Genomic DNA, 12,282 nt, shown 5'->3' with positions numbered 1-12,282 from the left:
GATTAAATTTTTTTTTGATTTCTGAATTTTAATTAAGGCAGCAAAGAAAAATTAGAATTTAGATTCAAAGTAACAATGCATTTAAAAAAATATATTAATGATTTGAGTTCAAATAAAGTAATATAACTCCAATAAGTGTACATTTTATCAAATAATAAAATAATAAAAAGAGAACATTTGACAAAACAAACTTTGAAAGTTTACAAGACAGCCCTTAAAACTAAAAAAGTTTTTTAAAAGTCTTTAAGTTTGATGGTTTTATAGACCATTTCCCCCATTTCCTGTCATTCTGATTAAACTTCCTGTGTGGTGTGATCAATTAAATTAAGAATCAGCTGATAAATTGCAAAGGAGTCAGTTAATTCTGAATTCTGAACTCTGTTGGGGAAAACTTTATATACTTTAATTATACTTTAAAAATAATGCACCAGAAACAGAAAGCCTAAAGACAAAATGCTAACATTTATTTTTTTATAGTACATAGAATTGCAAGAAAGCTAATACAGCAAGAAAATTGTTTGAAATGCAGTGTAAGAAGAACTGTAATGATTGTATGTTCATTAAATGCATTACATTACATTATCAAAATAATAATAATAGTAATTATATAAAACACAAAATTATACAGGAGCTTATACCCAAGTCAAAATGTCACAATGTTCAGCAGCAAATACCACATCTCAAAAACCAGACAATCATCTCCACTTGGCTGGCTAAAAATAATAGTGAGTAGTTTGCATGCTTGTGTGTTTGCCAGCTCTAACACCATAATAATAATAAAAACCTAGAGCCAAGTCAGTGTTACAGGTACTAGTGTTAATCGTCATGATGATACAATACTAATATTGTCTACTTGCATGGAAATCAGGTTTCTTCCTGGCAAATTGTACTTCACAGAATCAGTCAACTTCTCACTTCATCGTCACCAAAAGTGGTCACATGAACCAAATAACAGACAAAAATATGCACAAGGTTGAGCTTTGCAAAGCACCCAGACAATTTCCAACAGCCATTACTCCAAATTCATCAACAATCAAAATTCCTGATTTATTTAAGTCATAAAAAACTCCCATCTGATGTTCTTTTATGTGCGGTTCACACACAGATCTCTGGCAGATGAGGGCCGGCTCTCCCTTCAGCATAACCACATTAAAAGAGCCCTCTGTTTATTTCTCCCTGCATACTGGTAGATGCATCACTTATCTTCCCCTGACTTTTTTCCAAAATGTCTGCTTTACCTTTCCCCCAATGTTTGTTTAAAGAAATATCCTACTCTGGGGCAAGGATCCAACGAGGGGCGCGACTGACAGTAATGTACAAAATTCACTCTTTTACGTCCAAGCCATCTGACAAGAAAAAAATGCTGTATGAACTGCCACCTTACGCTCCCGGACGGACAGCCAATAACAGACTGGCAATAACATTAAAAATCCAATCGGCCCTCCTTGCTGCAAACCATCTTTGCAGATGTTCGATGTAATATGAAAGCCGCTCACCACTGGTCGCCCATAGCTAAGTCCATTATTTCACTGCCTCATGCTTTTCTTTATAGCTTCAACAGGTATTAAGAAGAGAAGAAGAAAAAGCTATTTTTTTTTCGGTGTCCTAGGGAGCAAGTCCCAACTACTAAGGCCAAAATTCTTTTAAATTAAGTATTCATCCAGGCAGATGGTATTGGCATTAGAGTTGAGGATGAAAAATGGCCCAGACTATCAATAAACAGTCCTTCCTTTTTTTATTTCAGAGAATATGTCGCATTGGGTATATGGTGCTGTAGAGTAGTGTCTCCAGAGCAGGGTTCTGTCTACAAAATTTAGAATTGATCAATTTGCTCCCTTTCAGCTCTTATGTATGTATGTATTTACAGTATATATGTACACTGCTGTTCAAAGTTTGGGATTTATTATTACAATTTAAAATAATGTTGTTCTATTTTAATAAAACATGATGATTATACAAAAAAGTAAAATATAATTTATTTCTGTAAACAAAACTGAATTTTCAGTATCATTACTCCAGTCTTTAGAGTCACATGATCCTTCAGAAATCATTCTAATAAGGCGATTTATCAATTCTAAAAATAGTTATTGTTGCATAATATTTTTTTTTTCAGGATTATTTGATACATTAAAAAAAAAAAAAAAAATCACAATAGAAATCCTTTGTAACAATATATAATGTTCAAACAATTTGAGGCCAGTACATTTTTTAAAAGAAATTAATAATTTTATGTGTTTAAATTGCTTAAAAGTGAAAAGTAAAGTTAGAAAAAGATTTCCATTTTGAATAAATGTTGTTCTTTTTAACCTTTTAATCACCAAAGAATATCACATGTTCCACAACTTTTTTCAACATTGATAATAACGGAGTATCAAATCAGAATATTAGAATGATTTCTGAAGGATCATGTGACACAGAAGACTGCAGTAATGGCTGATGAAAATTCAGCTTTGCATGAAAGGAGCTGCTAATTATATTTTAAAGTATATTAAAATATAAACCTGTTATTTTAAATTGCAATATTTCACATTTTTACAGTCACTCTTTTTTCTTTTAGATCAAATAAATGCAGCCTTGATGAGCATAAGAGACTTCTTTAAAAAATATTAAAAGTCTTACTCAGCCCAAACTTTTAAACAGCAGTGTGCATATCTAACTAAACTTTTTCAGCTTTTTACATTTTAAAAAGTTTCAAACAAGGTTTGTCAAGCCTTTCAAAGTTTGCCCAAATCAAACTTTTTCAGCTTTTTAAATTATAAAAACATTCAAACAAAGTTGTTGAAGGTTTTTAAAGTTTGTTCATTTGTTTGCTTCCTCATTTCAAATTCAATATTCAAATTCAGGGATTTATTTGAAATTTAAATTGCATTCTAAATTCTATTCTGAGTGATGCAAAACCTTGGTCCAAACCCAGATATACATTAAAAAAAGTCCCCGTGCAGTCCCATGCACGTGAGTCATCGGAGGAGCAGATCAATTAAAAGGACTGTGGGCTGGTTTTGTGGGGGGTGGAGGGAAGAAGCTTTTGTAAAATGGATGTCCTCCAAGAAAGCCAGGCAGAGTGCGTTTAAAGCGTGAATAATTTATCCCGAAACTCTATCACACTGTTGTATCGGTTTCCATCATAAAACCTGGCAACGGAGAGGGAAAATACATCAGCATCTGTGTGACAAGCCTCCGGTGAAGAGGAGAAGGCTTTTTAGGTAGCAATGGCACAGCGAAAAAACTTCTAATAAATTAATTCAGCGTCAAGGCTGAGGGACACTGAGGAATGACAGCATATGGCGAGGACCCGCGTGTCACCTCTGGCTGCACGGGGAGCAGACAGCACATGTTCCTGTGCTGCCACACACACACACACACACACAGTCTGGGCTTCTGGCCTCTGCTTTTTTGCCAGCAAGGCAAAGAATGGAAGAAAAGCAGGAGAAGACAGGCTGAGGAGTCTGGCACACTCTCCCAGCATTACATAGCCTCCAGCGACAATTTTAAAACATCATTTCAGATTTGGGAGTGAATCTACTATGAAGCAACGTCTCAGCCCATAATGTGTGTTACAGGCTCTGATTGCTTATCAAAGGCAAACGGCGAGCGCGTAGGAGTTTCTCATCACTACCGAGTGAGACCGGGCCTCTTTTTTTGAAATATGAGAGTGTATGAGAGAGTCATGGCCTAGACAGAGAAACAAGGGAATGTGTAGAATGGCTAGAGAATGATTGAGAACGAAAAACAACAAATACAAAACAAAAACATTTTAGTTTCCTTTCTACCAGTGGCTATACATTCTTCACAAAAAGTGGACCACCTCTCGGGCAAAAGGGTAATGTGTTATGACAGTGGGGGGTAGAAGATACTGAAAGATTTTGTTTCCTGTTCCTGTACTCCTGATTTTATGCTAATGAATCTCAGATGCCGACTGTTGTGTAAACACTAGCTCACAGTGTTTTGAGAGCGGGGGTGGATTTGATATTTAATCAGTGAATTCATCATCTGCCAAAATACATCTTTTCTCTTCGGTTCAGTTCAAGTGCCAAAACCAACTAAATGCTAAAAAATGTTTTGAAATTGTAATTTGTTGTTGTAGAAATCACAGATTCATGCAATATTCCCATGCATCATAAAACACTTAGTCTTTATACTTCACCAAAAAAAAGTTAAAAGCATCATTTTTCTTTGCATGTGCAACACAAAAGGAGACAATTGGAATACTTTGCTGCAGTATTGAGCAAAATTCTCGCTCTGGATTTAAAAGTTGGACTGCAATACTGTTACACGTTAAAATGATACGTTCTGTTAATTTTTAAAACATCCTTAAACTCATTCAATAGCAATTCTGCATTTTGTTTGCTACCTCAACTAAATTACTAATAACTAAATTGAAATGTATTACATATTCTCAGATCAATTCTGATAAATGACAAAATGACATCAAAAGCAACATAACAGTATCTTAAAAGTTGTCCATAAGTAGTAGGTAATATTCCAAGTCTTCTGAAGCCATACGATAGCTTTGTGTAAAAAAAAAAAAAAAAAAAAAAAAAAAAATGTAGGTCATTATTCAATGATAATATTTTTCTCCCGTGAACTTTTAACCATAATGACCGGATAAATTAATCAGTGAGTTGACCTTAAGAACTGGATCAGTTTGATTTGTAAATGAATCATTTAGTCTGAATCTGTGAACTGAATCAACCCAAAAAGATCTGGCTATAGTAATCTCATGAACATAAGCAACCAATACAGCTTACAAAATGTCTTCGTTTGTGTCCCTCTTGTGGCTTTGGGATAAAGGTAAATGCTTGATGACAGAATTTTATTTTTTAGGGGGTGAATCATCCCTTTAATTACTACACTGTTTAGTTGAGCTGTATGCAGGATGATGTGACTCAGAAACCTAAATCATACATGATTTACATTCTTTTCATTCAGCAGCCTTGAACACGCTTAAAATCAGAGGGCTACATTTACATTTGTGTATGTTTCCAAACTACGTAAAAATTACAGAGTATGTATGGCCTACATGACTTCTGCATGCCAATGTTTGCCTTTTTTTCCTCCAGACACTCTCTTGAGGGCTTATGGGGGGGGTGGGGGGCAAGGGAGGTTTCTAACGTGAAGACTTCCATCTGTCGGTGGCTAATTGTGTCTGACTTCAGTCTGTAGCCATAATCACAGCACCATCATTTCCATCTGCTGAGAGACCGAACTCAGCTACCGCACGCTCGCCGTCGAGCTTTAAAGTCGGCTGCCAAAGGCCGAGCCTCCCAAAGGAAGGTGCGATTTTCTTCAGAGTGAATGTCTTGTTTCAGCTCCGAAATTAAAAATACCAGATTGTTAGATCGTTTCTCCTGTGGCTCGGGAATCTGAAGGACGGTGGAGGAAATCTAGCGTAATTATAGCTGAGCCTTAAAGAATTCAGCCAGTCGGGGGCTGGATTCATGTAATGTGGAACAAAGATAACCTGTGCAGCTCAACCCCAGTCAAGTCTTTATGGGTGGACCCATGTGTTAATGGGAAGATTTAAGGGCTTTCATCGACTCCCATTCTACGTTTTTTACATTGCGTATATTATAAATGACAGCTGCCTCAAACTGTTTTGACCCTACAGTGGTACTGCTGACAGTAATGGACATTTTGTTGCATTTTAGCCAAACTGACATAGAGCAGCAACTGCTATAAGGAAGACCGGAGCTAGCTGCTCAGTAACTATGAAATTTTGAGAAAGAGTTCAGTTAGACAAATATTTTTCTTCCAGAAATGGCTATGTACTGTTTATAAGTTATAAATCAGAGTTTTCTGAAATCCTGAAATCATCATTAATTTTATTTATTTATTTATTTTTATCTTTTGGGGATATAAAGGAAGACATAGAAAGGACTAATATTTATTAAAAGGTTGAACTGTAATTTTAGAAACAATTGTAATTATTTATTTTTAAATATCAGTTGTCACGTGTTTCGTTGGCGTAGTGAAATTGAAAATGAAATTAAAAATAATAATTCAAAATATACATTATTCAGGCTGCGTAGGGGTAATTTTCCATTGTGCCAACTTACATCAACTTGTGTTCAATTAACTGTATCTTTTATCTTGGGAAATAAACATGGAAACTGTTTTGTGGCCAAGAGAAAGTATACTTACAGAAATTCATAAAAAAAAGAATAATAAAATAATAATAATAATATAAAGTGTCGCATTTAGCCTGGTTTATGAATTGAGTGAACCAATGTCTAAATTTACCTCAGGAGTGTCCTAATTAGTTGACACAGACCCTTTGGGGGAAAAGCCCAGAATGCACATCTTGACACTACTGTATGTTGTCTTGAAAAGAAAAGAAAACCTGAAGACACTTCTTCACTCACCTGCTCTATATAACTCATAGATTCTAACAGAGTGTCCATTTCCTTTGCATCTATAAAATAGAGAACTTCAGTGTTTCCTTTGTGGAGGTGCACACAGATCATATTTGCCTTGTTAAGGAGGTGCTAATCTGCCGCTGGCTAACATTGCCTCAAACAATACATGTTACAGTGAGAAAAAAATACAGCCTGCAAAATTAGATCAGGACCGCACCTATTAGATGTAGCAGCGCTGCAGCTGTGTACACTGTGTTGGTTAGAGTTATGTTTCACGAAGTGAAGAAATGAACACGCGTTATTCTCTCCTGTCTGCACGATCTCTGAAAATGATATCACATATGACATAGTAGTTTATTATTATTTTATTTTTTAAATGTTGTGTTAGTATAACCTTTTTGTTTAACATTAGTAGCTTTTAGGTAAACTATTCCTTTAAAATAGAAAACAGTTCTTCTGAATTGTAATATTACACAATAACACTTTTTTTAATCAAATAAATGCAGAATTGATGAGCAAAAGAGACTTCTTTCAAAAACATTTTTAAAAAGTCGTAATTATTCCAAACGGTACTGTAAATAGAGTCATCAAAGCAAGGGTTAACCAAAAACTATATTAATGAAAAAGATACTACACTTATTATGGGTGAAGCAATACCACATGAAAAAAACCCAATACACATTGATCAAAGTTATACGTGCTTCTTTTTACTTTGTTCTGGCATATTTTACTTCATTACATGACTCACGGCTCCCTCATTTCAGTGTAGACCACCTGTACAGATGACTCAGCGCTGGCCTCACCTTTACCTGTATCAAAAGAGCAAAACCCATGTAAACCAGAGCACTTCCTCAGGCCTTAAACAACCCGCCTGAGATACCACTAACAGGTCGAGCTTCCTTCCGAAACACCTACCTCCACCCTGTAAAATAGTCCTAGTCTGGTGCCAACAACATAAAGAAGATGAGACAACTAATATTGTCTTGGCTACCTTTGGCAGCCTGCAGTCACAAGTCCATTGTTGCCGTGCTCTTTTTGAAGCCTGGGAAAAATATCAAAGTGTTACGGCTTGTCAGAGCTTTGAACACTTAGGTACTGGCCCGATGACAAAAAAAACCTTAGACAACAGAGAGAAAGAGCGAGGGAGAGGAGAGCGAGAGACATTTCTTTTCCCTACAGTCCTTTATTTCCCCACGTCACACTGAAACACAGCATTTCTCCAGTTTCAAGCCCTGACTTGATTGTTTCAGGGTTATGTGAATGGCCTGCTCTTAGCAGAGAGACGCTGGCTCGTCAGCCTCAGGTAAGGCTCTCCTGCTACATGACAGCTTGACAAGTGATCTTCCATTTACTCTCTCTCAGGAAGTGAGGAGCAGAGTAGTGCACAAGTTCTGGCACATTAAGTCTGGACTCTCCCTTTTCTTTTCTCAGCCCCCCTTCTCTCCCTCCGTACAGTATGTACCCCACATTCCCCCCCCCCCCCCATCTCTCACGGTCTCTCACACACATCAGTATGGGCAATTTCTGATTTTGTTGTTTGTAGTTGTTGTTGTTGTCGGATGACGGTGTCTCTCATTCTGCAGCACAAAGAAACAGGGTAATGCCAAATACTTCCAATTATGCCATTTCCACATGGAATGAGCCTGTCAAATTGGTATCTTCCATCTGACAAGCTGACAAGCAATGAGAGGAAGAGAGAAAAAGTGAGCGAGGGAGAGAAAGAGGAAATGAAGAAATAGGATCACATGAGAATATGCTGTCTAACTCCTCGATGTGCTATTTAATGTGAGAGTTCACCCAATGAAAATTCCGTCATCATTTACTCACCTTCATGTCGCTCCAAACATGAATGACTTAGTTCTGTAGAACACAAAAGATGAAATGTTAACAAATCCCTTACCAAAAACAAGTATACTTTAAGTAGACTTCAGTAAAGGTCAAGTATATTTTTAAGTATGCTTTATATTGGAAGTATACAAATATAAGTGTACTAGTAGTATACTTGGAAGTGTATTATTTCAATACTCCTTTGGACTAAATTGGCCCACTTTCTAGTATATAAAAGTATACTTTTAAGTATAACAGTAGTAAACTTTGAGTACACAGCTAGTTTACATGTATGTTTTTAGTTTGTACTGCAACTATACTAAAAGTGAACTTATAGGTGTACTGGTAGTTTACTAATTAAATACTTGTAACATTTTTAGTACACTTTGAAGTTACTGTAGTTTTATACTGCAAGTATACTCGTAAGTTTTCTTTAAGTGAATTTTACATCATAATTTAAGTATACTAATATTTCCCTATTTAGGTATTAATTTGTATTTTGTTATATCAATATCTGAACACAAAACATCATAAGAAAGAACAGAGTATCTACTTGTAAACAAAACATTTTATTCTAGCTTCAGGCATTCTTTTTTATAAACACTTTAAGTAAGTTTCATAAAATTTAAAAAAATAAATAAAGAAATAACATTTTGAACAAAAAGCTGAAAAAAGACTATGGATTCAGAATCATAATCAAAACGTAGATGGAGTCGATCAACATCCTAAAGCTTGACAGTAATTACCTATTCATGGGTTGACATATTATTCCATAATGTTACACAGTTTTGATGCTGTTTTATGTCTGATCGTGTTAGATTACATGTGGGAGCATCTGTTGTTTCGGGTTCTTCTTCGTTTGTGTTTGGATATTCTGTACACTGAAAACATGGATTCCCGGAGCACAATTATAGCTCAGATTTTTCTAAGTATAAGTCAAGTATACTTAAAATGTAATTTTAAATATATTTCTGAGAAGTACATAAAGTAAATTTCTGAGAAGTACATAAAAAGTAGACTGAAAGTATACTTTCCTATTTCTTTAGTTTAAAAGAAGTATACTAATAGCACACAGGAATAAACTTCTTTTTCGTAAGGGATACTGGTTGCTTTTTTTTCTTAAAATTACAATGAATATCCCCAATATTTAATATTTTTTTTTTTAAAGATGCAAAACTCCTAAAAGTATTGTTAAACACCACTTGTGCACTATATCCCATTACAATAGTTTTAAGAAACAAGTTTTATTCCCTGAAATGTTTTGACTACTACTGCGATTAAAATTAAAACAGTGAGTTGAACTCAAGGGAACTGGGTTAGTCTTACTTGTGAATAAATCATTCAGTACATTTTGAGAACCTGATCAATTGATTTATTGAAAAGATTAATCTCAGAAGAAGAATTCAATCATTGCTACTTTCTCACTATAACTCTTATTATTTTCCCCTCCAGTAAGCTTTTAACTAGTGACTGTATCTGAATCATGTGAACTACACTGGACTAAATCGGACTTTTACACATATAAAGCTATAATATGGTGTCGAAAGAGTTGGAATAGCATCCATGAATCTTATGAACCCCTTTTATGATGATTTTATGGTGAAGCTTGAAGCTTTTTGTAGCTGGAGCACTTCAGTCTCCAGTCGCTGACATTGTCAATGACCATCTCAATCTTGAAAATGTCTCTTTTTATGTGTCATGGAAGAAAGTCATATGGGTTTGGATCAACATGAGTGAGTAAATGACAGCATGTTTTTTGTGCGTGTGTGTTATCTAATCCTTTAATAGTGTTGGCCAGAGTCAACATTGAGTACAGGGAATGATTTATTCCTTTCTCAAAGAAATAAATGAATAAATAAATGGTAGATGGAAAAATACAAAATGCTGACAAAATAAGTATTTTAAAACATCACTGTCAGGAGTCGTTAAACTCTCTTTAATCTCTCATGGCTTCTGACAGGTTTTTGCAAGCATTTTTGCAGTCAGCTTTTATTTTAACCATGAACTCATGGATTTACTCTTACATCAGACATTCTTTGAGGTTTGAGTAATTGTATTGACTGGATGTGCAATCTCTTTCACAGAATTAAGTAGCAAACTGTGAAATGACTGATTCACTCAATAAACAAGATATGAAATGATGATACATCATCTGGAAAAGCATTTAGCGATCCATATTTGCTATAAAAGGCTGAGAAGAGGTTGAGAACTTGGAGGAGTTGTTTAAAGAGCATTATTTTGCTACAGCAGGTGTTCCCTCTGTAATATTGGAGCTTGATTATGTTTGGCAGTGTTCCATCTTCCTTACAGTGAGCCAAACAATATCAGCGGATACGTAAACTATGCTTTATTTGAACATTTCAAGGTGAATTACACCCAAATATTACCTTCTGGCAAGTCCAAAAGCTATCTGTCTGTTGTTTGGTTAAAAAGGCCCCTTTTGTTGTTCATTTTCTTGACATTTACAGACGTCCTTTTGTATATGAGCGTGTATCGCCAGTTAGACTAATGTTCCCATAAATCTCCAGTCAGTTCAAAACACAGGGTACAATATAACGCATGAGAATATAAACCTACGCTTGGCGTAGGTTGTATTTAACACTCTCTATCAGAGTCAGAATAATCACGCCACATGGTTTGGTACCCCACTGTTTTAAAAGCCTAATAACAAACATAGTGTTTTACACCCTGGCAACGAATCAAACACGTCTATATTAAAAACACCCCAAACCACATCCAGTAATTATATGAAAATGCGTGGCTCCTCCGTGACCTGGAAATGTCGAATTTTTACCTTGTAATCCAAGTTATGGCTTTTGACACGTAATGGAGGGGCTCTAACTTTCCAATCAGTTTTAGAGTAAAGTGGGTTTTTGGTCTCTCTTCCTCGCCTCTCTTTTCTAAAGAGCCTGAAATCTCATAAAGCCATATGAAGTGCTGAAGGTGATGTAATGTGCTCTTAACAACAGCAAGAGGGGCGGACTGGTGATTTACTGAGCGGAGAGGGAAGACATGACAGAGACTAATTGCTCTCATCATTTATCACGTTTGTGTGCATATTCACAGCGTAAAACTAATTGAAATCCTCTTACCTGACAGGCAGCCAAGGCGGTGTGGAGGAGTGTTGGAGCATGGGTGGATAAAGGATGGAGGAAGAGAGAAAGTGAAGGTCCAGACAGGAAATGAAGCTTTAACTCCAAATAAACCATGTCTTTGTCTAGACAAATCTCCCTGAGAATGGTAATGCTCTCTGAAAATGTGTTAATGTCATGTAAAGTCTTTCAGTGGAGGCAGACTCATGGCCATAGCCCAGCACAAATGTGGCTCATGAAGAAAGGCTCTTTTCCGGCATAAAACACCAAATCAAATTATTCAGGCTTGCAACAGCTGCCACTGCCGTCTGAGGGAGGCACGTTTGTGCTCTAAAACCCCCAGTGTGACAGGAACCATTAAAAAGCCTTAACCAGAGGAACAGAGACATCAACATAGCCACAGACAACCCCATGATGTGCACTAAATCCTCATCAATTGTATTTAAAGGTGAAGCTTGTGTTTTTTTTTTTGTTTTTTTTTTGTACCTACATAAAGCAAAAAATACTGAGGGCTGGATTCACTAAATGGTATTTTGTGTGCTGTATTTTTAGCACAAAACCCTTTTTAATCCCTAATCATGAGTTAATCACTCACAATCTTACAGTGAGTGGCACTAACATTGCTTTTTAAATACATTAGATAAATACATAGTAAATTATATGTAAGTTATATATGACATTGTGCTCTTTGTATGACACAATTACCATAATTATAAATAGTAAACAGAATTTAATTTCAAAGCGATGTGTGTGGTGATGAATTATAGTTAATTTGATTTGCATAATTCCTTTCAAAACATTCAGCATACAAAATGAGGCTATCAGCAGGCACAGTTCATTACTACTATATTTCTCCCAGACTGTTTTCAAACAGGTTTCCCGAAACCCTCCCTGTACACCATTGGTTAAACAAATACATAGCCCCCACCTCAAAAACACACACCATGGTTGAGCTGTTGCCATGCTGAGCTGGTCAGAATGTTTTCCTCCTGACTGTTTCAAACAAG

The 12,282-nt window shown here is 35.8% G+C and overlaps 1 pseudogene; it reads right to left on the bottom strand.

Annotated features, from left to right (window-relative positions):
• LOC109083398 overlaps positions 1-12,282 on the bottom strand; it is a 53,559-nt pseudogene that overhangs the window by 3,397 nt on the left and 37,880 nt on the right.

Source organism: Cyprinus carpio, unplaced genomic scaffold, assembly GCF_018340385.1.
Source record: "Cyprinus carpio isolate SPL01 unplaced genomic scaffold, ASM1834038v1 S000006820, whole genome shotgun sequence".
NCBI classification, from domain to species: Eukaryota; Metazoa; Chordata; class Actinopteri; order Cypriniformes; family Cyprinidae; genus Cyprinus; species Cyprinus carpio.
Note: the sequence above shows the minus strand (reverse complement) of the source record. Positions and strands in the feature narration are given on the sequence as shown.